This window comes from Acomys russatus, chromosome 21, assembly GCF_903995435.1.
Source record: "Acomys russatus chromosome 21, mAcoRus1.1, whole genome shotgun sequence".
Taxonomy (NCBI): domain Eukaryota; kingdom Metazoa; phylum Chordata; class Mammalia; order Rodentia; family Muridae; genus Acomys; species Acomys russatus.
Genome location: NC_067157.1, coordinates 60,155,571 through 60,181,376, shown reverse-complemented (window position 1 = coordinate 60,181,376; position 25,806 = coordinate 60,155,571). Strand labels below are relative to the sequence as shown.

Here is a 25,806-nt window from a genome sequence, read left to right as displayed (position 1 = left end):
CAAGCACCTTCTCTCTGTGATGACCTAGGCAAGATAAACACATCAGAGGATGTAAAAAAATAGAACACAAGCTACGTGTCTCACTGAATCTCAGGGCAGTGAAGCAGCCGGCTGTGAGTTCTCAAAGCAGGGAGATGCTGAAGTGACCTCTAGCATTAAGACGTTCTGTGCTATTGGTCAAAAGTGTTTCACTTAAAAAGCAAACAATCCACTGGGCAGTGGTGACACATGCCTTTAATCCCAGCACTCAGGAGGCAGAGGCAGGTGGATCGCTGTGAGTTCGAGGCCAGCCTGGTCTACAAAGTGAGTCCAGGACAGCCAAGGCTGCATAGAGAAACCTTGTCTCGATAAAACAAAACAAAACAAACAAACAAAAAAGCAAACAATTGTAGGAAGGAGTATAAGCTTTGTCACAGGTGAAAGCGGTCTTGGCGGGCTTTGCTCTTGGACACACCGTGGATACTCCCTGAGATTAACCTTGAGATAGACTGGGTGGAGCCATCCTGGGCCTGGAATTCAGGAAGCGGACTGGGGGACTCCGCCTGAATTATTGTGTTTCTAATTGACCCTGGATGGGAGGAGGAGACCATCCCTTGTACTTGAGAGACAGACAAGCAGAGAGGACTAGAGGGGCAGCAGGTTCAGACCAAGCTTGAGTGCATGTGGATCAGAAAAGGATCAACAAACAGGCTGGACCAGCACACAGGCCATCCTCTGGAACGGATACTGGAAGGTTCACTCTCGTTTCCCTTTAACCTTTTTTCCTTTTTGTGTAAGATAGTTGGGTTGTATAATAAATTTTAATTGTTAAGAAACAAACAATCCCCAGGAAATACTGAATAGGAGCCAGCAACACAAGACCAGCTTGTGTTGTACTTGTTTATTAAGTCTAAAACAAAAACACACTGTACATCCCCACATAGTAACTCTCAATCAATCCCATAGCCAGTCGCTGCAGTAGTCTATAAAACTCGTGTCCTGAACACTGACGGCAGTATGACACCATTGCTCTCTTGCAAGCCTCTTGGTACAACAGGCCATGTCAGTGGACAGGAAAAGCAGGAATAGTATGGAAAAGCTATTCACTAATTCTGTCAATTTTCAGGATATGAGACACACACAGGTGATGACATCGCCTGAAACTGCTCTCCTTCTTAACAAGACAAAACCCTAGAGCTGGAAGTACTAGGCCACAGGATGATTTCAACAAGATGGCCCAGGCCTGGTGAAGAACATGCCCTGTCCTGTGCGGAGAAGACTGCTGGTGGGGGAGGGGCCTGGAGAGGGAGAAGGAAACAAAGGACAGAGCAGGCCCGAGTGCCAGGAAGCTTTAAACTTAACAAATTTATAATTTGATCTAACAATACTGCTTTCGTCCATTTGCTCAATTTTCACACTATCAGGAGCTGTCCCTCCAGCTTGTTTTTAATTAGTCTGAATATATCCTACTCTAAGATATGACTAATTGGCTACCCTGCAGCTATGGTCTGTGGTTACACAGCACGTTTATACATAGGTATATAGTGTAGTCAAATGACAAAGTCTCCCCATTCTTCCCTCCCCTCTAGCACTCTAAATTACAGACTGTTTTCTCCCACGCTGGTAAGTCAGGACTCCAGCGGCGACAGCACCTCCCAGCCGCTCCAAGCCTTTCTCCTTAAGGCGGAGTCCACCAGCTTCCTGCAACCTGACATTGTTCTGTGAGCCTCAAACTGGAAAACTGGGAGCCATCCGTTCCATGTAACTTCTGCTGAACCATGACCCCCATATTTATGGAGAAACCACGTAGGAAGAGTGTTTGCGTTTCACGTGACTTCCAACATCCATTTTCATTTTTGAGGCTAACTTTTCTGTGGCAGAAACCATACCACAGGCAGCAGGTAATGGCTGAATTTGAGTGCTTGGGTTTGTTTCTTCTGCTTCCCTAAAATACATTTCATACTCGTCTAGGGACGGTGGTCTCTATTATCTAGGTGTAGATAATAATGTGTTGAACTAACATTTTCAGTAATGGGCAGGATGCAAGGAGCCTTGCTGGCAGACCCTTCGCTGCTCTGTCCCTGCAGGGCTTTGCTGCTGATGTACTTGGGGTCGGGCAAAGCTCTGTGTTGGGGGCATGGCCCCATTGAGGTAAGAAGGAAGGCTTTTAGGACTTGGGGTACAGGAGTTACTCCGGGACAGAGGCTCTCTCAGGGGAACTTTGGGAGGCCTGTCTTCATCACTGTACGTGTTGGAGGTGACTTCTGACCACCTGTAATCTGGCTTTGCTGGCCTAGGAGGTATAGGAACCCAGCCATCCGAGCTAGGAGAAGCTCTCTGTGTGTAGCTGGATATCCGGCTGGCTGGCTTGTTAAATTACCCAGCTGGTCCCGAGTGAGACCTCCTTAATCTGTGATGGCTTTGAGGTGGGAGAGGAGTTGGATCTGGAACAACTCTGCTCTGGTCAGATGCACAGCTGAGATCTGCCACAGAAACGTCGGGGTGTTAAAATATGCATAGTTGATCCGTCCACACCGACCGGAAGCTTCGCCTGCCTGGAACATCGTATTTGAAATCCGAAGGTGCACAGTCTTCCAAAAGGAAGTCTGTGTCTAAGTTGGTCAGAATTTTTACCTCACAGTCGGCCTCATCCAGAGATACATCTTCTTGGTAACTTGATATCCTTCCTCTGAGTGCCGCCAGGCCTCCCCATCCAGGGGACGTGGTCAGAAAAGGGGCACCAGAGTTCGTGTGAGAGTCAGATCTCACTCTCCACTCAACGGTGGTTCGTCGGCTAGGTCTGGGTAGGGGTTCGAAGTTTACTGCCTATATTCTCCTTGGCTGGTGCCTTAGTTTGAGGTGGACCCCAGGACCCAGATCTGCTTGTCTTAAGTCAACCTGTAGCTTTCTTTCCCCTAGGGGAGAGGGGGCGATGGCGCCCTTCCAGTGCACATCCTTCCTGGTTGGCTCAGCGCTAAGTTTGGGGGGGGGGGAAACCCCAAACATCGCGCATGCGCCTTGCAGCTCTCTTGCCTTCTTTGCTAGCTCTTAGGCTTCCCTGTGGTCTAGCTAGCCAGCTCACCCGCCTGCTCCCACTCGGATCGCGCTCCCTGCATCTCACTCCGCAGCCCGAGTATCAGTTTTATAGTCTGACTTCACACAGCTCTCAAATAGTTAAACCTGGGATGGCATTAGGGTTTATTAACATTCCTGACCTAGAATTTTTATTATTTGCATCTCTGTGGCATCGCCTCACTTTTGCCTCTCTGTCCAGAGTTCTTACATCTTGCCTTTATGTCTGAGTGCATCTGCTACCAATGCCTCTACAGCCTTCTGTCCAGCCCTGTGCTTGTGTCACGGGTTCTTGGAGGACTTTCCGTACTATTTGTTTGGATCTGGGATGGCTGCTCTGTTTTTTGCTGACTCTTCCTCAGTTCATCGAAGTAACCCTCTTTTGCTGGAGCTTTCTCCTGTGCCCTGTATTTAGCTCATACGGATCAATTTTCTTCAAAGGTAAATATTGAAAAAAAAAACCCTCTTAAATATCAGCTGGTAATAGAATATGTTCTCTGGCATTTGCTTTTAGATACTCAAGAAAAACCAACTCCCCAAATGACAGAAGTATAGATTGTAAAAATGACACTGTGTTGACACTTGTTAAAGTTGGATGGTGGATACATTATTTTATTTTGTGGTTATATAGGAATTTTCACAATCAGAAGAAAAACAGAAATACAGAGAGAGGAGTTGAGTACATTAACTTTTAGCTAAGTAGGAAGGATGGAGAGTGGCTGGGAGCAGTACGCTGTGCCTTGTTGACGTGCCTTTTCTATATGCTGTCCTTTTCTATATGCTGTCCTTCTCTATATGCTGTCCTTCTCTATATGCTGTCCTTCTCTATATGCTGTCCTTCTCTATATGCTGTCCTTTTCTATATGCTGTCCTTTTCTATATGCTGTCCTTGGCGTAGAACTTCTTTCTAAAGATTATATCGTTGTTTCACTTTGGATTTCTTGTCATAGTTGATTTTCTCAGGCAAGGGGTTTTGTGTGTGTGTGTGTGTGTGTGTGTGTGTGTGTGTGTTAAACAAAGACATTATTTGGGAAGGGTATGAAAACCTTTATGAGAGGGAGCCTTGCTGCAGGTAGTGGATCACAGGAGATGGACCTTGAGGCTTTATAGCCCAACCTCACTTCCTACTCACTTTATGCTTTCTGACTGTGGGTGCAATGTTACCACCCGGCCTCCTGTTCCTGCCAGCATGCCTTCCCCGCCTGCTTGTATGCCTTTCCCATCCTGATGAAGCATAACCTGGAACAGTGGGCTCAAATAAACACTTTCTCCTTAAGTTGCATTTTATTATACGGCCACATAAAAGCAACTAAGACGGCTGGAGAGATGGCTCAGTGGTTAAGAGCGCTGCCTACTCTTCCAAAGGTCCTGAGTTCAATTCCCAGCAACCATGTGGTGGCTCATAACAATCTGTAATGTGATATGGCGCCCTCTTCTGGCTTGTCGGAGTACATGCAAGCAGAGCACTATATACATAATAATAAATAAATAAATCTTAAAAAAAAAAAAAAAGCAACTAAGACGTAGGATGTCCAAAACTTGGTGCTCCTAATATCCAAGGCTGGATATTTATTGGTGCCATTGCTTTTTTTTTTTTTTTTTTTAATTTTTGCTTTTGTTTCTTAAGGGCTGTCCTGTTTACTATAGCATGTTTAGCAATAGCCCTAGTCTGTGTCAACAAGATACAGTGGCACTGCCTTCTCCTCCCTCTCTACCCCAGTATGGCAACCCAGCATGTCTCTAGTTGGGCAAGAGAGCAAAGTGACATCGTCTGCAGTGCTGAATTATCACAAAGTGACCTTTAGTTGGACGTCCCACATGCTAATGGAGTTGATAGAAGCAGTCAGACGTTAGTTTTTCCATGCTAGAATAAAAGACTATTTGCAGGTTTTTTTGTTTTTGTTTTTGTTGTGTGTTTTTTGTTTTGGTTTTTAGAGACAGGGTTTCTCTGTGTAGCCTTGGATAACCTAGACTCGCTTTGTAGACCAGGCTGGCCCCAAACTCACAGAGATCTACCTGCCTCTGCTTCCCTAAATGCTGGGATTACAGGTGCACTCCATTGTGCTCAGCTGGGTTTAGTTACTATAAATAACTCCTTTAAGCTGTTTTCAGCAGCCTCTTTTACAATAGCATCAGTTGGTTTAATATTTGGGCGTTCTCATCTTTAAATTTTGTTTTATGTGGTGTTTCTTTCTTTTGGCATAAAATATTCAATAACGTTCACTGTTATCCCACTTTATAAAACTCTTCTGCAAGTTGTTATGTTCATTGCTTGTAGACTGTGACCTCATTCTTTTTTCCTGTGTGTGGATACAAGTGCATAGTGCTAGTGTTTTATTTTTAGTGTAATGTCAATTTCACAGTGTCTTTGAAAATATGGCTCTTGCTTAGATTGGGGGTATGGAAATTTATTTGATCAATTTTGTGGTTCTGGGCACAGTGTAAATGAGACATTTTCAGGTGCTGCAGTATATAAATAAGTGAATGTTTTCCTTGGCTCAGTTTATACCATAACTAGCTAGCAACTCTTGCGTTAACTTCTTCAACTGTAAGTGTGCTCATACATATTTCTGATTTAATAAAAACCTTAAAATAGGTTTTTGTACTAATATATTTATAACATGCAGGTGCTTGACATAGAAACATAAATTACACATGAATAAAATTGGTTCAGGGAAATACTAAAATGTGTTAGGGAGGATATTAAAAATATATTTTGATGTTTATTTTACAATCCAACATGAACATTTTTCAGAACTAGGCGACAGCTCAGTGCTCTGTTACATGATTCATTTTCTTTCTTGAACATTTCTAGTCAAATGGTTTTTATTCTTTTTCTATTTCTTTTGAAAAAATTAAATTATTATTTTATTGGCATAGTTGTATAATTTCTTCATTTTGGAATACCTACCAAATCTGAGTACTGAAAACAATCCATGTAATTTTCCCAATAATTTTATTTGTCAGCTCTTTTTATTATACCTTTAAAAAATAGGAACTATATAGCGTATGTGCTTTGCTTCAGAAGAACCACAGATATGTGGGTCGGTCTGTTTAGAGTCGTGGGCATATTTTATGTTTCGGTGAAATACTGACCGCAGTTTAAACTGGTGTTATATGGATTCTGCTAGACATGGAAGCTGGTCTCTGAAATTTAAGCTAATTTAATTTACTTCGTTAAAGGTGCGCGTTTAAAATATTTATTGAGTGCTCACTAAGTGACAGTTGTAACTTTTTATTTATTTAGTTTTTAAAAATGAGGTTCCACTATGTTTTTCAGGCTGGATTTAAATTTCTGAGCTTAGAACATCCTCCTGCCTCAGTCTCCTGAGACACTGGCACTACCTTTTCTCAGCCTCAGCTTTCTTTTTGATTATTGTTTCACATGAATTACCCATTTTTAATCTAATAAAACTCTGATATGACTGAAATAGGATGAATGATTATAAATGATTAACTAAAATAATTAGATAACTAATTTAAAAATTGACATTGATTAAATATTTGTTTACAGAATTATATCCATATGGCAAAGTTCCTTCTCTTTCATTATGTCCCTAGATGACCTCTTCCCAGAAGACCTCTTATTGCTGAATTTGCAAGGATGCTTACATCGCCTCACCCACACTCAACTCCAAATCTTCCCCATTGCGTACTTTCTCTTTGAGAGTAGCTGTGATCTGATGACATACATATATTACAAATTTGTGTTTATTGTTAGTTTCTTTTCCTTCCAACTACGAACTCTTTAAAGAGTTTCTGTCTTGTGGGTTGGTGCAGAGGACTCCAGTATGCTACAAGGACTCTAGTTTCCTGAAATGCTAGCAATAAAGTTTGCTAACAGCCATTTTTGCTACTATTCTCCGGTTCTTAGCAGTTCAAACTGAAAACCCTGGAAGATATTTAAATTATGAAAGAGTGAGCTAAAAAGACTGCTGGTATGGATTTTACTTTATTAAAATTATTGTTTATTCAAATTATGGTGGCTACCATTTTGACCACATGCTATGCTATAGGCTTTACCTATCCTTTATGATTTAGAACACTGTCTGGTTTAACTACTTATTGTTTTAGATTCTTGAGTAGCCTAAGGCTGGTAATTTGTGACAAACAGGTTACTGCCTAACAGTAATTGCTTAACAGACCAGGCCAGCATGGTCAGCATCCATTTGGTCTCTGTCAAGGGGCCTCATCACGTATCACAAAACAGTGTAGAAACGGAAGGGGAGAGTGTGTATTCAAGAGGGCTGTCTAGGAAGGAAGTCATCAGCCAGTGTTCAACATCCTTTTATTTTTAACTCTGCCTCTTCTTGGTAAAGACTTTATCCATTGTCTACTATTTAGCCAGAAATTTCATATTATTATACTTAGTAGATTTATAGTACCCAATGTGCTTTTTAATTCTACTCATTTATTAAAATATTGTGTACCTAACCGTGTGTTAGGAGCTATGTATGGCATGGTGAATAGAACTGCCCTGGCTTCTGTCTACCCTTACAGAGCTTGTAGTCTCCTGAGAAAGATGACAAATCATCACAGGTCTTGAAAGGTGTTTACACTACCTGCCCTCCTCTTGACACCCACATCTTGCTTTGTTATTGGAAACAGAAAATGTCCTCGTAACATTTAAACTTCATTCCACAATTCCACAACACACAGCAAAATCTTGTTTCTTCAGGAGCTTATGACTCTTGAAGCATTGATGGTTCAGAAAATTTGTTCTTTTAACTTTCTTCTTGGAGTTCTTTAAATCATTTATCTATCTTTTTTTTGTTTGTTTGTTTTTCGAGACAGGGTTTCTCTGTGTAGCCTTGGCCATCCTGGACTCACTGTGTAGACCAGGCTGGCCTCGAACTCACAGTGATCTGCCTGCCTCTGCCTCCCGAGTGCTGGGATTAAAGGTGTGTGCCACCACGCCCGGCTCTATCTTTCTTTCTATCTGTCTATCTATCTATCTATCTATCTATCTATCTATCTATCCATCCACCCATCCATCTAATCATCTATCATCAGTGTGTGTGTGTGTGTGTGTGTGTGTGTGTGTACACCACATGCAAGCTTGGTGCTCTGGACTTATGATGGTTGTGTGCCACCACGTAGGTGCTGGGAATTGAAACGGAGCCCTTTATAAGAGCAACCAGGACTCTTAATTATTGAACTATCTCTGAGTTTAAACAGTCTTGGAGACCCACAAAATAGTTTTTATTTTAATATTTCTAACATTTCTTTTATGATGTAATCAAAGTTTGCTAACCCCTTATGAATGGACTACTTCTGCAGGAGTTCATGCCTGGAGAAAATGAATTTTTTTTCTCAGCAGCCATGGCCATCTAGAGCTCTTCATCTAGGGGTGGAACCACATAGAACTTCCCTTTTCCATGCTTACACATGTTAACTATTATTTTTATTATGCTTGTCTTGTTCAGACAACCATAGTGTTGAGATTTCATTGGTACAGTTTTTCATGTAATAGGGAAATCATAGGTCAAAGTGTCTAGTAACAGGTGTCCAGAGCTTCAGCTCATAAACTCCTCCTACTCCATAATATTCTCTGAGCTTTAGGTGTAGGGGTTGGATTGCAACTGTATCAGCTGGTGTTCAGCACCCCAGAGTCCTTTCCTCTCTGCATTTTGACCATTTGTGGGTCTTTGTAATAGTCTCTATCTATTGAGAAAAGTAGGTTCTCTCATGAGAGGTGAGAGATATACTTATCTGTGTGTTAGGATAAGCATTGGAAGTACAGTTATAAATTATATTGGTTTGGGTAAATGTCTCAAGTCTATAATCTTTCCAGCTATGGGTAGTGTTAAATAGAGAATTTTTATTATAATTGCAGTGCTATATCTCAATGTGTACTAAATTATACTCACCCTTTTAAAAAAGAATAGGCTGATGTTTCCTTATTTTGTAAATGCCATATCTACTTATTTTGTGATGAATCAAAGATAATTAACAGGATGGAAACTAAAGCAATCAGCTCTTAAACAACTGAGATTTTCCACCCATTTTTCTTCTTGTATTTCCATAATTATAACCCTTTTGAAATTTCATTTATTTTTAGAAGCATTTCAAAACAATATTTTAAAAGACTCGACCTTACAACAGCTATTTTGTACATTTACATTTTGACAGGAATCTGGTGCTCATCTTTGATACGGTGTTTCTAATAGAGGGTATCTTTTCCATTTCAGTGGAGTCTGAGGGTAGAAGTATTGATCATCTTGTGTTTCTTAGAACTACGGGAGAGGAAGGGAGAACATGGGGGGTGAAGTACAGAGGTTCTTTGTATGTGCATCATGGTTCTTTCTCCTGTGAAAGCCACACTCAGAGAAGTAAAGTCAAGCATTTCAGATATTTGGGAAGCTGTATTTAATCTGAATATTTGTATCCCGAATCCCTAAATATATACAAGAGTCAAAAAGAAATATAGGGCAGAATTTTAGGTAGCCAATTTAATTGTTGGATCTTGCCTAAGGGTGCATTTTCTTTGGTCTGCATGGGTGGTTCTGAAAAGTGGGACCAATGGCAAGTAATTAGCAGTGGAGAATTTTTATATAGACAGATTCATTTTCAATTTCTGGAAAACTGTACAATCTGACCACAGTAAACCTGCTTTCCTTCAGAGTAGCTGTTCGCTGAGTTGAGTGATGGTGTACATGGACAGTAGGGCTGTGCGCCCTAATTCCACCACTGCTTCCTAGATACTGGTATAGTGCAGAGTACCATTTATGGCTGTTAATTACTGAAATCTTTTCTTTTAATTGGTCAGTAACCATGAATTCTTTCTTTCTATTTATCTATCTATCTATCTATCTATCTATCTATCTATCTATCTGTCTAGTTCTTTGAGATATGGTTTCCTTGTGTAGCCCTGGCTGTCCTGTTTACTCAGATAATTAATTTTATACCTTCTCAAGTTTCTGATGGGGTTGAAGACCAAATAATTTTAATTTTACAATTAAGCTTAGTTGCTTAGGATTTCAGAAGAAGTTTTAAAGTCTGGATAGATGTTTTTAATCTGTTAGATACAAGACATGATAGAAATTAATTTAGGTATAAAACCTTAGGCTCATCAAGATAGAATAGATAATATTTGCTTTAAGGTTTCCAAATATCTTTTGACTAAACATTATGTATGTAAGTCTTACTTATTGTTATTTTTATAATTGTTCTTGCTGTACGTTATTCTATAAAAATGGCCTTTTTATTTAGGCAGAAAGGGAGAATTGTTGGGGGCTGGTCTGGTAATATGTGTTCTGATGGTAATTACTATATCCCAGGATCTAGTTGCTGCCCAGACAAGCACACCGTCATGTACACTTATCCTTGTTATGTAATCCTGGCCTAAAAAACTATTTATGTTTGACCATTCAGAAGCCAATACCTGGGCAGGATCAGAGAAAGGCGTGGTGAAGGTTCACAGGCTTTGGGAGAGAGGGATCTTGGGAGCAAGGTATCAGAGAGAATGATGGGTTAGCGTGGAGAAGAACACATGGCCGGTTGGCATAGATGGAAGAAAATGACCCAGATGAAGAACATTAGTGAGGATTTTGGAATTCTGGATAGGAGGTAGCCCAGATAGAAATTATTAGAGCAGATGCCATGGTATGGGGGCCCCAGGTGAATTAAGGCTATTCTAGAATGCATCATGCCTATGTCTTTATTGGTTGTGATAGAGGGTTAGATAATACCGCCATAATAATTGTAAGGCAAATAATAAGCATTATTAGGCCATACCTTTAAATTAACCACCATGAGTCTCCTTCAAAAGAAATCTCCCAGGCTCACCCCCAACTCTGAAGCAAACCACCTTCAATGGGCCCCCTTCCCTCCCTCTCCCAAATCTCTAGTGGAGCACAGAGATCTCCAAACTTCCTTCCTACTCATCCTGTTATCCAAGCCACCCTCTCGGCAGGCATTCCCTGGGAACCCACCAGGGAAGCAAGCAGGCCAGCCAACGTAGAAGGCAGTTGAACTTCAGATGTCTTAACTCTTCTTCCTCTTCTCCAACTCTAATTCCCCAGTCTTATCCCCAGCTCTGCAGCATGCTGCCTGTCCTCAGGGGATTAAGCAAATCCTGATAGAACACCCTTCTCTTTCCTTCCTCCCAGGAACCCCTTCAACTCCTAAGTATTAGCTTCCAATACCCAGAAATAAATTTTATCTGTAAACTCCAGTGGCCACATCTGTCAGGATCCCAGAATTCCCAATGAGGCAACACCCACTCACTGCTCCCTTCTAAGAGCGAGAGAGTACATCAGAACCCAAAGAACAAAAACACCCACCCAACAACACAAGACACACATCAGCACTTAGAATTACAATTATCCCTAAGCCAGATTTCTGGATGACAGCATAAAAACACTATCAGTAATAGCTAGGACAATATGACTCCACTGGAGCCCAGCAGCACTACTGCAGGAGGCCTGAGACTTGCAACTGAGCTGACCCACAAGACAAGAACCTTAAAATAGCATTTATGAAAGTAATAGAGGTCCTTAAGAGGAATTTATTCCCCTACTCCCTTAGGAACATGTTTATTTTCTAGTGAGATACAGAAAAGAGATGGATTTGGATAGGAGGGGAGGTGTAGAGTAACTGGGAGGAGTAGAAGGGTGTGGAACCATAATCAGGATTATATTGTACAAGAAAAAAAAACTATTCTCAATAAAAGTGTGTGTGTGTTTGTGTGTGTGTGTGTGTGTAAGAGTAGGTGGTAGGCTGCTGAATGCTCAAGTGAGGCAAGAACTAAAGATAAGCTACAGAAAAAAGATTGCTGGTTGATGCTGAGACTATTCTTTAGTTTCATGAGTAGAAGTTGCATTATAAAAGGTTGAGGAGTGAGAGAATAGAGTAGGACACAGCACACCATCCTTCATCATCCTCCTGAAAAATCTCACTATTTCCTTAACAAACCACAGTTTCAAACATTCAGTTAGGCTGTTAGAGACTAAATTAAAATGCACTGTTTTTAGTATTTGGCTTGTGACTACTAACGTTTACTTAATTGACTGTAGCACAGGCTAGCCTCAAACTCACTATGTAGCCCATGTTAACCTTGCATTTGTGAGATGTTTGTGTCAGTCTCTGGAATACTGAGATTATGGCACGTGCCAACACATGTAGCTTAACCAACAGTTTACATCTTTAGGGGTTGGATGAAAAAGTAATTTTTATATTTACATTTCAAATTGTAGAGGGGAGTATTCTTTTCATCATTATCAGTTTGTTGCAGTATGTAGAATTTTCTTGTTCAAATAAAAAAAACATGCTCATTTCCTTTCTATAAGCACAGACCATTACTTCTGGTCGTGAAATAAAGTATTCAAATGGTCAGAGAATTCTCAAACACTTCTTTATAGTGTCCGCTTTAATTGGCCTACTATTTCTCTACTATTTCTTCTTTCTCTACTATACATTACGGATCTCGTGACTTGATCAAATGGCTTACATTTTCTTATCCTTAGTTTCAGTATTTGCAAACTATTATAAATCTTGACTTCCCTGTTGGTCATGCAGAGCATGACAAAAAAAAAAAAAAATTGAGGGAAATTGTGAAGCTACAGTGCACTCACAGAAGGGCTACATATCACCACCAGCGGACTCACTAACACTTGCCAGATTCCAAATTGCGTTCTTCATTTTGTTGTAACTAGAACAAAAATAGAGTTACCTTCTCTAAAATTAAGATGACAAATTTGAGGAAACTATACATGATACGGGACCATTGTAGTATGTAACATTACTGAAGAACAGATACAGTTGCTCTTGAGATCTTTGTGACTAGCCACAGACAAAACAGCATGGCAGTCTTGATTGCACCTGCTGTTGAGAGGAGGGGTGATGACAAAGCTGCTTTCCCGGCAGCTGCTTTGTCTTTAGGCTACATTTTGTAACAGTTCTCACATTATCCTAGCTCACTGCTTTATGATATGTGCTATCTAAAGTCTACTCATTACTAGTGCACTGGAAAGCTGTACACAAGGGATACGTGCTCTGCTAAAATGCAGATGAGAAAGTCATGCACCATAATAAAATGAGACCCGAATGTTCAAGAACTGTAGGCTGAGTGATTTGTATGAGTATATACGTGGCTAAAAAATCAACACTGGGCCCATTATCATAGGGTATCCCTGTGTCTGTTTATTTTTATAGCAAACGGAAAGCTAAACATTACTTTATCAGTAGTTATTTGTTTTGAATTGAGGCTTTTTTTCCTGGGAAAAACAGTCCACACTCTTTACCAGGAAGCAAAAACCATTGATCTGGCCATAAAATGTGACTTTCATTTGATATTTTACACAATAAAGACAAAAGTAATAGGAAAGTGTATTTAATTAAAAATAGATTTTCATACAATATATTTGGATCATGTTTTCTTCTCCCCCAGCTCATCTTAGAGTCTCCCCTTTTCCCACCTACCCAAACCCACACCCTTTCTTTCTCTCTTTCATGAGACTACAAACAGGCATCTAGATATTATAAAATAAAAAGATTAAATAAAACCAAACCAATAGAAAAAGTGAGCCAAAGACAAGGCACAAGAAAAACATATGCGCACACACATGCGTATACACACACACACACACACACACACACACACACACACACACACACACACATTAGCACACAGAAAATCTTTAACAACAAAATTAGAGACCATAATACACAAGCAAAAGTTCTATAAGATAAAAAGCAAAATGCCCAGACAAAGCACTGTAAGACAAAACCAAAAACCACCTCCAAAAGTAGCATTGAATCCATTGTGTTGGCTCTCTGCTGTTAGGATAGTTTGTATAGCAGTAAAAGTCAGTTGCAGAAAACTGATTTTTCCTTTGTGAGTTTTGAGGGTTGTCAATCAGAGATGGCTTCTGTATAGGAATGAGTGTTTGTGTCTACTTATCTCAATGTTGTTACCCCATTTGTGTAGGCCCCGTGCACGAACTCACTGCCTCTGTGAGTTCATATGTGCATAGGTTCCCCTGTGTCAAGAAGGCCTTCTTTCCTAGGTGTTCTCTGACTCCCTACTCTCCCATCCCCCATCCCACCCCTGGCTCTTATAATCTTCCTGCCTCTTCTGCATGATTCCCTGACCGGAGGATAGAGATTTGATGAAGACATTCCACTTACAATTAGAGTGTACTAAGGTCTCTCGCTCCCTACACATTGCCCAGGTGTTGGCCTCTGCATTAATTCCCATCTGCTGCAGCAGGAAGCTTCTCTAACGATGGCTGATGGAGATAATTCAAATTGAGTTGTTGGCCAAAGAAGCCCCATGGAAGACCCCAAACAACTCAGGCGGTTGCCAAGGATATTGCTTGCTCCCTACAAACTGATGATAAGGCCCTACTGCTGCAAACATGTATATGACTCACTGAAAATTGAGAAGGTGAGCTGGTGTCTACCTAGAGCCTTCACCTCTACAGACTATTGCTCATGGGACTGGAAGACGCTCTCCATACTAACAGAGGAAGCAGGCGGACACCCGTGAAGCTACAAGCCCTGTGATCTACAGTGGTGGTCTGCCTATAACATACATGAGTACAGTATGGCAGACCGTTGTGGGAGTAACCAGCTACCATCTGATCAGACTTAAAGTCCACTCCACAAGACAGAAGCCATGCCTGGCACTGCTCAGGTGTCCATGAACATGAAACTAACTATGTCACTGACTTAGGGGAAGATAACACAGTACTGTTCTTCTAGAAGAATATAGCAGTAATGTAACTCGTAAGGACATTCTGCTATGATCACACATCAGGAAGATTAAAAAAAATAAGCCTTTTATGATAACTTGAGAATCATAAATAGAAGCCTCCAAACTGAATGCTTGCTTATGAATGTGACTTGTGAAATTTGGATCCAATTACCAGATCCTGAGAGCCTTGAAATTTAAAATGACATTAATGACAGCAACAAAAAAAATTCCACCAAATTTCCATTAAAATAAAACAATTTCCAACTTGCAGTTTTTGAAAAAAAAAATGGATAGTTTTGGCAGTTTCCAGTTAAATATTTGAGCCTGGGTACTGTGCAGCTGGAGCATATTTTATTCATCACATTAACCACACAGTAAATAAATAAATACCACAGTCATTTACTTTGCTAGTGTAGCTAAAAAGTCAAGTATTAACTTTGCTAAAACATGCAGAAGTAAAGAAGTAATGAGGATCGCTATTTGAGTGCTATGCACAAAATGGCATTCTTACATTTTTGGATAATTTAAATATTTTTTTTTATCTATACCCACAAAATATGTGGTTTCCAGATGTAATTTTGACTTCTTTCATTTTTTGACCCACTTGTGCATAGATTCTTTATCCTTGACCTTATACATTTGTTTAACTGATAGTTTGATGGGAACACTTTATTATTATATTATTTGGAGAATTTCTGTCAATTCTTTTTACTTCAAACTTAGTTTCATTCACATTATATCTTTTCCTTCACACTTTACTTTCATTACTTTTATGAGTTTGATGAAAAATATCTGTCAATTTGAACTATTATGTAAATATATACTATCTGAGTTTAAATCAAAAGTTATTTAACCCCAAAGTTTCTTTTCATGTTTTTAAAATATCATTTTGGCTGGCACAGAGTAAAAGAAAAGTATGCTTTTGATAGACATTTTGGAATAAGTATATTCTTTTACTCTGCCCCATAATAAAAAATGGGATATCAGATCACATTTTGGTAATAATTGAATTTCATATTTTTGCTTCCAAAACATAGGTGTGCATTTCCACACAAAATTTAAGATGGGAGGGTAGATGAGTTGTTTTGAATGAAGACTGTTATTGTATGCAAGCAAAATAAGTTATATAAAATTAAATATTAACAGAAATAATATAATCCAAATTTACATTTATGATATTTTCAAGAGCTCTAAACAAATTAGCATGCAGTTTCTCTTAGGCTTTCTGTGAAACTAAGAGGTCTGTTGGGAAATCCCAGTTTTGGAGATCCAAACTTGTGTGGAGAAATTATCAAAATCAAAACTATATACATTCTTTTATTCAGTTGAGTAGCAACTATTACAGTAAGTCAATACAGTATTTAGTTTGTAGTTATAAAGAGCCAGAGGTCAATAGGGGATTGCGTCACACACCTGAAGTGCTTTCCAGAAGGAGTGGCGGTTAAAGAAACTGCCTCACCTCTCAGGATGAGATTTGGAAAATCTGGTTTAAGATAAGATTGATAACCAGAATAGACTCTTAACCTTGACCGTGGAATGAACGTAAATGTTACAGAATGCAAGCCAATCAGGGCACAGGGCTAGAGCAACCAGGGCTTTTGTTTGCTTGTTTGTTTTTTTTTGTTTTTGAGACAGTGTTTCTCTACCTAGCCCTGGCTGCCTTGGAACACACTCTGTGGACCAGATTGGCCTTGAACTCACAGCAATCTCTGTTTCAGCTGCTGGAGTTCCAGGGTTACCAGAGTGAACCATTGTTCATGACTCAAATGTTCTTTCTTTGTGTTGTTAGTCAAAGTATTTTACATGTTTTACGTATAACCTCTCTTGATATGTTTGAAGAAAATATTTACCTTTATTCTAAAGAAAACTAATTTGATGATGCATAACTCTTATAATGTAACTTGGTGAGGGCTCTTCTCTGAAGTATTTTAAGAACCTTTGTGATAATATTTTCCTGCTAGACTTTTTGGAGGCATTTCACCATAGCAGTAATCAGTAGGACCTGGAGCTGACAGCCTGGATTTCAACCAGGGCTATGTCACTCATTAATTATTGATTTAGGTAGATCAGTAAACCTGCTTACTACTTTTTCTCATCTCTAAATGCCAGCAATAACCATATTTTTAAGCTTAGTTAATGTGTAAATAAATCATTCTCTTAGTCTGTGACATTGCCTTTGCCAGTGTTTTTTTTTTACAATACTTTTTGTTCTTTTCTTTACCTTTCTTTTGTGGTACTAGGGCTCAAACCCAAGACCTTTGGCATGTTAGTCAAGTGCTGTACCACTGAGCTACCATGCCCAGCCTATTATATTCCACTTTGTGTTATCTTAGCACAATATACGAGTCTAGGTAATAGAACAGAGCTTTATTTCTTACATTTCTAGGGAACTAAAAGTCCATGATCAGGGGCTTGCATGGGGCTAGTAAATGGCCTTCTTGTTGCATCACCTATGGTAGAAGGTGGAAGAAGAAAGGAATGGGAAAGTGAGCAAAAAAGAACGAACAGGAAGAGACAGGGGAGGAGGAGTAGAGCAAGTATGAAGAATGAGGAAGATGAAGGAGAGATTTTCCCTCTTGTGAGAGGGCAAAGATTTAATTTTTATAATAAGCTTAATCTAAAGATAGTCAAACTCACTCCATAACATTGATGCATGCAAGATCATCCTTGAAATATTAGTGCCATATTCCAGTGCTGTCACATGATGGATTGTGTTTTCCAGCACATGAGTTATAGAGTGTATATTCACACTATAGCAAGTACATAATTAATACCCAGTAATTGTGAGTTTGTATTGTCATGACATAAAAATAATAACTTGAGGTGGGCTTTGCTTCTCAGTAGGGAATAGTACTTATCCTTGGCCTTAGCTGTTGGGGCTCTTATAAGGAAATACTTGAGGTTGGGCAGTTTATTCTTATAAGTGCATTGGCTGTTCTTCCAGAGGTCCCAGGTTTGATTCCCAATATCCACATGGCAGCTCAGAACTGTTTGTTACTCTAGTCCCAGGGGAACCAATGCCCTCTTTTGGCCTCTGAAGGACACTACACAAGTGTGGTGCATAGAGATACTTACAGGAAAACCACTCATGTGCAAAATAATAAAGGAAATAATATTTAAAATCCATGGGTAAGATTTGGATTAAAAGGTGGACTGTAACATTAAAAAATGTTTTTCAACATTTCTAGTATTGCTTTTTAACTCAATGTACCTCAATTATTCCCCTCCTCCAGCCACCTTAGGACCCCATCTGATATCTTTCCCAATTTTATTTCCTCATTATTTATGTATTTTTAATTGTTTGAGAATTTCATACACACACACACACACACACACACACACACACACACACACACACATATACAATGTGTTTTGATCAAATGCACCCACCATTCCCTCCCATTCAATTTCTTCTTATTTCCACCCCCACGTTTCCTTCCCAATAGAATATCTCAAACATGCATATCTAAAGGGTCAAAGCTAGTATATTAGAGAGAACCTGTAGCATTCATCTTTCTATGCATGAGTTATCTCAATCAGGGTGATTACCTGCCAATTTTGTTTTTCTTTACTGTTGACTATTATTCATTTTTTGGTGTGTGTCACACTACTGCTACTCACTTGTCAATTAATGGACATCTAAGGCTATTTCCATTTTCTGGCTATTATGAATAAAGAAGCAATGAACATGGGTGAGCAAATATCTCTGAAAGAGGAGACAGAATCCCTTAGGAACATGCCCAAGAATGGTATAGATCAATCATTTATTTCCACTGATTTTAATAATCTCTATAAAGTGGCTACATCATCAACAATGGATGCATTCACTTTCCTCCATATTCATGCCAGCATTCGTTGTTGTTGTTACTACTATTATTATCATTCTGATTAGAGTAAAGTGAAATTTCAAGGTATTTTTAATTTTCATTTGCTTGATGCTAAGGATGTTGAATATTAAAAATATTTCTCAACCATTTGCAGTTTTCCTTTGAAAACTATCTGTTTAGGTTCTTGCCACAATTTTAATTTTTTAAAATGTATGTGTGCTCTGTCTGCATGTACACCTTCATGCCAGAAGAGGGCATCAGATGTCTTTATACATGGCCACGAGCCAGAATGTGGTTGCTGGGACATCCAGAGTTCAGGACCCCCAGAAAAGTAGCCAGTGCTCTTAACTGCTGAACCATCTCACTAAATTGGTTGTTTTCTTGGTGTTAAGCTGTTTGAACTCTTTGTATGTCTTATATTCAGGTGTATGACTAGTAAATTTATTTTTCTCTTCTCTAGAATAATGTTCCTCTTTGCTGTACAGAAACTTTTTAGTTTCATGAGGTTCATTTTGTCAATTGTTGATCTTAATGTCTGCACTAAAGCAGTCTTGTTTAGAAAGTCCTTTCTGTGTCTGTAAGTTGAAATGTATTCCTTATTTTATTTTCTAAAAAATTCAGGGTATCCAATATTTTTGTTGATGTTCTTGAGGCATTTAAAGTTGAGTTTCATGTAGAATGAGAGAGAATGATCTCATTTATCCTTCTATGTATAGCTGTCTAGTTCGACCAACACTATTTGTTGAAGGTGCTATATTTTCTCCAGTGTATACAGTTGACCTCTTTGTCTAAAAACAGATGGCTGTAGAAGTGTTGACTCATATCTGGGTCCTCAATTCTATTCCATTGATCACTATGTCTTTTTTTTTTTTTTTTTTTTTTTTTTTTTTTTTTTTTGTGCCATTGGCATGCCTTTTAAAAAGATTTCTATAGCTCTATAGTATAATTTGAAATTATGGATAGTATTTTTCCTAACTTGCTTTCTGTGGCTGTGATAAAGACTGTGACCAAAACCAACTTGGTAAATAAAGGGTTTATTTGGCTGACATGCACACTCTAGTCAGACCATCATTAAGAGAAGCCAAGGAAGAAACTCAAGCATGACAGGACCTGGGGTCAGGATGGAATCCGAGACCATGGATAGATGCTGTACACTGCTTTGCTTCCCATGGCTGTCTTAGCTTTTTTCTTATACAAACCAGGACAATCTGCGTAGGATTGGCACTGTCCCTAGGGTACTGGCTCTCTCTCATCAATCAGTATTCAGGAAAATGCCCTCACGAATTTGCCTACAGGCAACCAAATAGAGGAAATCTTTCAAGTAAGGATCTCGCTTCCCATATGATTCTAGATTTTGTCAAGTTGAAAAAAAGCTAACTGGTGTACATATATGTCCAGTAATACTTTACTGTTCAGAATTTGTTGGGCTCTCCTGGTCTTTTTTGTTTTCATATTAAAATTAAGATTATGTTTTCAATTCCTGTGAAGAACTTCATTGGGACTTTGGTGGGGATTGCATTGACCCTGAAAATTCCTTTTGGTAGGGCGGCCATTTTCAACATACTAACTCTATTAATCCACGAGCATCAGAGCTCTTTCAGTCTTCTGGTATATTCCTCAGTGTCTTAAAGTTCTCATTGTACAAGTCTTTCTTTTCCTTATATATCCCACGACTGTCTGTCTGTCTGTCTGTCTGTCTATCTATCTATCCATCTATTATCTATCTATCTATCCATCTATCATATCACATCTTTATCATTTATGAATGAGGGTGATCTTCTTGGTATCTTTGCCCTTCAAATATAGAAATGCTACTGATATTTCTGTGTTATTTGCTGAATGTGTCTATCAGCTGCAAGAGTTTTATTACAGAATCCTCAGAGCCTTTTGTATGTGGAATCATATCACTGGGAAATAGGGGTATTTTGACTTCTTTGGTGTTGTAGTCCCACTCATCTCCTTCCCTTGTTATTAGATAGAAGTTCAAGCACTATATTGAACAGAAGTATAGGGAGAAAACATTCTGGACCTATCTTAACTTTAGTGGAAATATTTTCAGTTTTTCTCATTTACATGTTATTGGCTTGTTGTATATTATATTTATTATGTTGAGATATGTCACCTGTATCCCTATATTCTCCACGACCTTTATCATGAAGGACTGTTAGATTTTGTCAAAGGCCTTTTGTGCATCGAAGATGACCATGTGGTTTTGTTCTTGAGTCTGTTTATGTAATACATGTATTGATTTACAGATGTTGAACTATCCCTGCATCTCTTGGATGAATCTGAGCTGATTATAGTAGATGATATATTACACATATGTGCAATAAAATACCTACAGCCGGAAGAAACATGACACAATCAGAAATCATATAAAAGTTACATTCCTAGTGTTTTGGCTATTTATATTTGGCAACCTTGAAGAGAACATCTTTCCTATATTGGTGAGTGTTAAATGCTGAATATAAATCAATATCTATCATATCTCATCATTATCAACCTAAAACATCTATCTAGACCTAAAAACATCTTACTCTACATCTAGAAAGCACTTTATTTGAAAATATAATTTCATGTACCTCCAGAGAAAAATTTACCAAAGTTTTGAAAAAAATCTTAAAAGTATTAAAACAATTTCCACTATTTACATGTAATCTATTTTGTATTTCTTCCCAATACTTCACAGAAAATCTTTTACTTGAAATGGATGTTGTGTGAAGATAGCTGTGTTGCATTGCTGTCATAGCTACCTGCGCGGAGGCACTGGTCCCTCTAGAGGGCAGTGTTCCACTTCTGCATCCCAAACCAGGGAAGCCAGGTTGCCTTCCAGAAAGGATGGATGTGGTTCTTGTGGCTCACTGCCTCTTGTTTCAAAACAGTCATTTAACATGACAGACTTTGAACAAGAAAATATCCAAGATGATTACAGCTCCCATAAGCTAATATTTGATTTGGAATTTTAAGGACAATTTCTTTGGCTTTTCTTCTGTTTCCTAAGAAGGTGTAGAAGGTGCTTGTTTTATACTTCACATTTCATTTATAACTGAGTTCTATTTTCTGAAAAATAAATTTTCTCTATTCCTAAAATATGCTTCACTTAACCTTCCATATTTGTGACTAGACATGCTTATGAAACAAAACATTTAAAAAGCCAACTAAAACAAAACCCAAGAGAATTTTCTTTGTCTTCTGGTTTCAATATTTTATTTCTCTCCTCTGACTTGTTATTTATATGTTTCCCTTAATTTTTGCCTAGTCTTTTAAATATAGCTATAGAAACTGGTGAAATAATTGTAATAAATGTTATAATATTTACTATCATTACATTTTAGATTATCCCTTTTGTACCATAGCCTCCTTCTTCTTCTTCTTCTTCTTCTTCTTCTTCTTCTTCTTCTTCTTCTTCTTCTTCTTCTTCTTCTTCTTCTTCTTTTTAACAGAAGTAATCCACTTTATTTTTCTTGTAAAAACCCTTATGTGGTAGCCACAGCTGGAGCCTGGGTCCTCTGAACAGACACTCTGGTGTGGGTTTTCACAAGATGATCAGTGAATTCCTGATAAGGAGACTTGGTGAACACAGTTTCTTTCCAGAGGTCGGGTGTCAGGTAGCTGTAGGTCTTGGAAATGGCATCAAAAGTGGCCTTGGCAAAGTTGCCCAGGGTGGCAGTACAGCCCCTGGCTGATGTGTAGCAGTCATCAATACTGGCCATCATCAGTAGCTTCTCGGGCACAGGAGCTGAGACAATGCCAGTGCGTCTGGGGGCAGGGATGAGACGCACCAAAACAGAGCCACAGCGGCCTGTCACCTTGCATGGAACAGTGTGTGGCTTGCCAATCTTGTTCCCCCAGTAGCCTCTCCGCACAGGGACGATGGAAAGCTTGGCCAAGATGATGGCCCCTCGGATAGCAGTGCCTATCTCCTTGGAGCACTTAACACCAAGACCAACGTGACCATTGTAGTCCCCTATAGCGACAAAAGCCTTGAACCTGGTCCGCTGGCCAGCCCGTGTCTGCTTCTGCACTGGCATGATCTTGAGAACCTCATCCTTTAGGGATGCGCCCAGGAAAAAGTCAATAATCTCGGACTCCTTAATGGGCAGGGAGAACAGATAAATCTCCTCCAAGGACTTGATCTTCATATCCTTAACCAGGCGGCTCAGTTTGGTGACGGGGATCCACTCCTTGTCTTCGGCTTTTCCTCCACGAGCCCAGCGGCCTCGACCACGGCCACGGCCACGGCCTCGGCCTCGGCCACTACCGCGGCCCCTAAGACCACTGCCAAATCCTCCGCGGAAGCCGCCTCGCCCTCCTAATCCTGGGCCCCCGGGTCCTCCGGGCCCTCCCGCTGCACCGGCGGCATCCGCCATTTGGTGTTTCCCCGAGGAAGAAGAAGCCCATAGCCATCTTCTTTCTTCCTCTTCTTCTCTTCAACCTCTTGTTTTTCCCTTTACAGATCTTCCACCTCTTCTTTTAAAAATGTCCACAAAACAGATAGATTCGTTAAAAGAACAGTAAAAAATCTCTTTTATCTGGCTTACCCACTTCATTATCCTTAAAAGAAAATACAGAATTATTTATATGATAGGCAAAAGTCTATGATAGTTCTAAATATTTCTAGGCCCTTATGTCTTCTGTGAATAGATTTTTTTTTTCTACTGGAGCTCATTTAGTCATGAGAACTCTTTAAGTCTGTGTCTTGAAATCAGAACTAGAAGCTTGGTAGGTATATTGAAAAAGTAACAGGCTTTCTGTTCAAGAAAAGGTCTTTATTGATGTTTTGAACTGGAGGGGAGCCATAAAGCAATGACCTTCCAGTGGCCTCTAGTGGCTGAGGGCAGTCCCTAGTAGACCAGAAAAACGAGTAGTTATGGGAATAGACCCGAGCTCCAGGTGTGGATGAACATCTGGTAGAACTTTTACTTCAGTTTCGTGACACACCAAACAAGCTTTAGCCACACCTAGTCTTTGGGTCTATAAAAATATAAAATAATAACTAGGTGTAGTGACTATTTTGAGAATCTAGGATTAAGCAGGGCCTGATGGCACAGGCCTTTAATCCCAGCACTCAGGAAGGCACAGGCAGGGGGATCACTGTGAGTTCTAGGCCAGCCTGGTCTACAGAGTGAGTCCAGGACAGCCAAGATTATACAAAGAAACTTGTCTTGAAACCCCCTTGGCCCCCAAAATCTAAGATTGTTGTTATGCAGTGGTCGAAACCCAGTGGAAAGTAAGTAAAGTTCTCGAATATCACGTGTAAGGAGTTTCTGGAAAAGTACAAAGTGTCACATGATTAGCCATGAAACAATGCTCAGTTTGTGGTGGTTTGCCAGCCTGCAGCATCTTTTCCCTATAGTCTTTGCTGTGGGGTTGCCTATCTCCACAGGGAAGACCCAGTGAACTCATACCATTTAGAGAATACTACTCCAAGAAGATGCAACCGAAGCACTTCTAATCTGAATGAACCTTGGGATTGGGGTGCATACACCTTTGCTTTCTTCCGAACCTGGCGATGAGAATGCCGAGGCTTACGGGCCTTGAAGACTCAAAGGTGATTCTGACGTTTCTCACAGGTCTCTGGCTTATATTAGAAGATTAAGTGATGCACACTGGTAACTGAGGAATGCTGAGAGTGGAGAAACAGTCTCCCCAGGGAAGAGGTCATACCAGAGAGTTACCAAATACCAAATGGTTATACTGAAAACAAACGTGCAAATAACATTATATGAATTGAGCTAGTTGCGGTTATGTATTTAACAACAATTAAAAAAAGGACGCCATTGGATTTGAAAGAGACTAAGGATGGCTAGGTATATGGGAGGGTTGGATGGAGGAAATGTTTTAATAATTTAGTAAAATTAGATGATATAAAGAGACTAACGGTTTAAAAATGTTCCTGTGTTCTTTTCAGTCTTGGATTAATATAAATGTGCTCATTGAAAATGCAAATCAAAAGGACTCTGAGATTCCGTCTTAGATCTGTCAGATTGTCTAAGATCAAAAACTTAAGTGACAGCACATGCTGGAGAGGGTGTGGAGAAAGGGGAACACTCCTCCATTGCTGGTGGGAGTGCAAATTTGTACAATCACTCTGGAAATAAATCTAGTGCTTTCTCAGAAACTTGGGAAAATACCTACATCGAGACCCAGCTATACCACTCCTGGCCATATACCCAAAAGATGCTCCACCATATAACAAGGACACTTGCTCAACTATGTTCATAACAGCCTTATTTGTAATAGCCAGAATCTGGAAACAACCGCTATGTCTCTCAACCAATACAGAAACAATGGTACATTTACACAATGGAATATACTCAGGTATTAACAGCAGTGAAATCATGCAATTTGCAGGGAAATGGATGGAATCAGAAAATATCATCCTCAGTGAGGTAACCCAGACACAGAAAGACATACATGGTACGTGCTCACTTATAAGCAAATTTTAGCCACATAGTACACTATAAACACACTACAGTTCACAGACCCGAAGAAGATAAGTTACAAGAAGTACCCAAGGGGAGATGTTTAAATCTCACTCAGAAAGGGAAATACAATAGACAGCAGAAGTGGTTGAAGAAAGGAAACAAGGTAAGAAAGGAGATCAGACCTCGGGGGCGGTGGGCAGAGGGGGCTTGGGAGGACTGAGGGCCTGTAGAGAGAAGAGAAACCATGGGTGGAGGAACTGCTGTTTAAGCTTTTGAGTAGGATATGGGGGTGACTCCAGCTGAGACTCCTATTAGTGGGGATCATGAAGACTGAAGATGACACCTTCTAACTAGACATGACTCCTAGTGGAGGGAGGGGAGTGCCAACCCACCCAGAAAAACCTCAGCTCAAAATTTACCCTGCCTACAAGATGTGCAGGCATAAAGAGAGCAGAGATTGAGAGAATGTCCAACCAATGCTGGGCCCAACCTGAGACCCACCCCATGGGAGAGAGCCAACCCCTGACACTACTAATGACATTCAGCTATTTTTTACAGCATAACTGTCCTCTGACAGGCCCCATCCAGCAGCAATCAAAACAGATGCTGAAACTCATATCCAAACATTGGGTGAAGCATAGGGAGTCTTGTGGAAAAGTGGGGTAGAGGATGTGGGGGGGCAGGGAGGATAGAAGGATCTGGAGGGAACAGGAGCTCTCCAGGAAGACCAACAAAGCCAACTAACTAGAGAGGCTTGTGGAGACTGAAACACCAACCAAGGACCATGCATGGACTGGATCCA

At 39.9% G+C, this 25,806-nt stretch overlaps 1 pseudogene; it reads right to left on the bottom strand.

Annotated features, from left to right (window-relative positions):
* Positions 1–1,592: 1,592 nt before the first annotated feature.
* On the bottom strand, positions 1,593–22,946 carry LOC127205186 (ERBB receptor feedback inhibitor 1-like; annotated as a pseudogene).
* Positions 22,947–25,806: the final 2,860 nt, after the last annotated feature.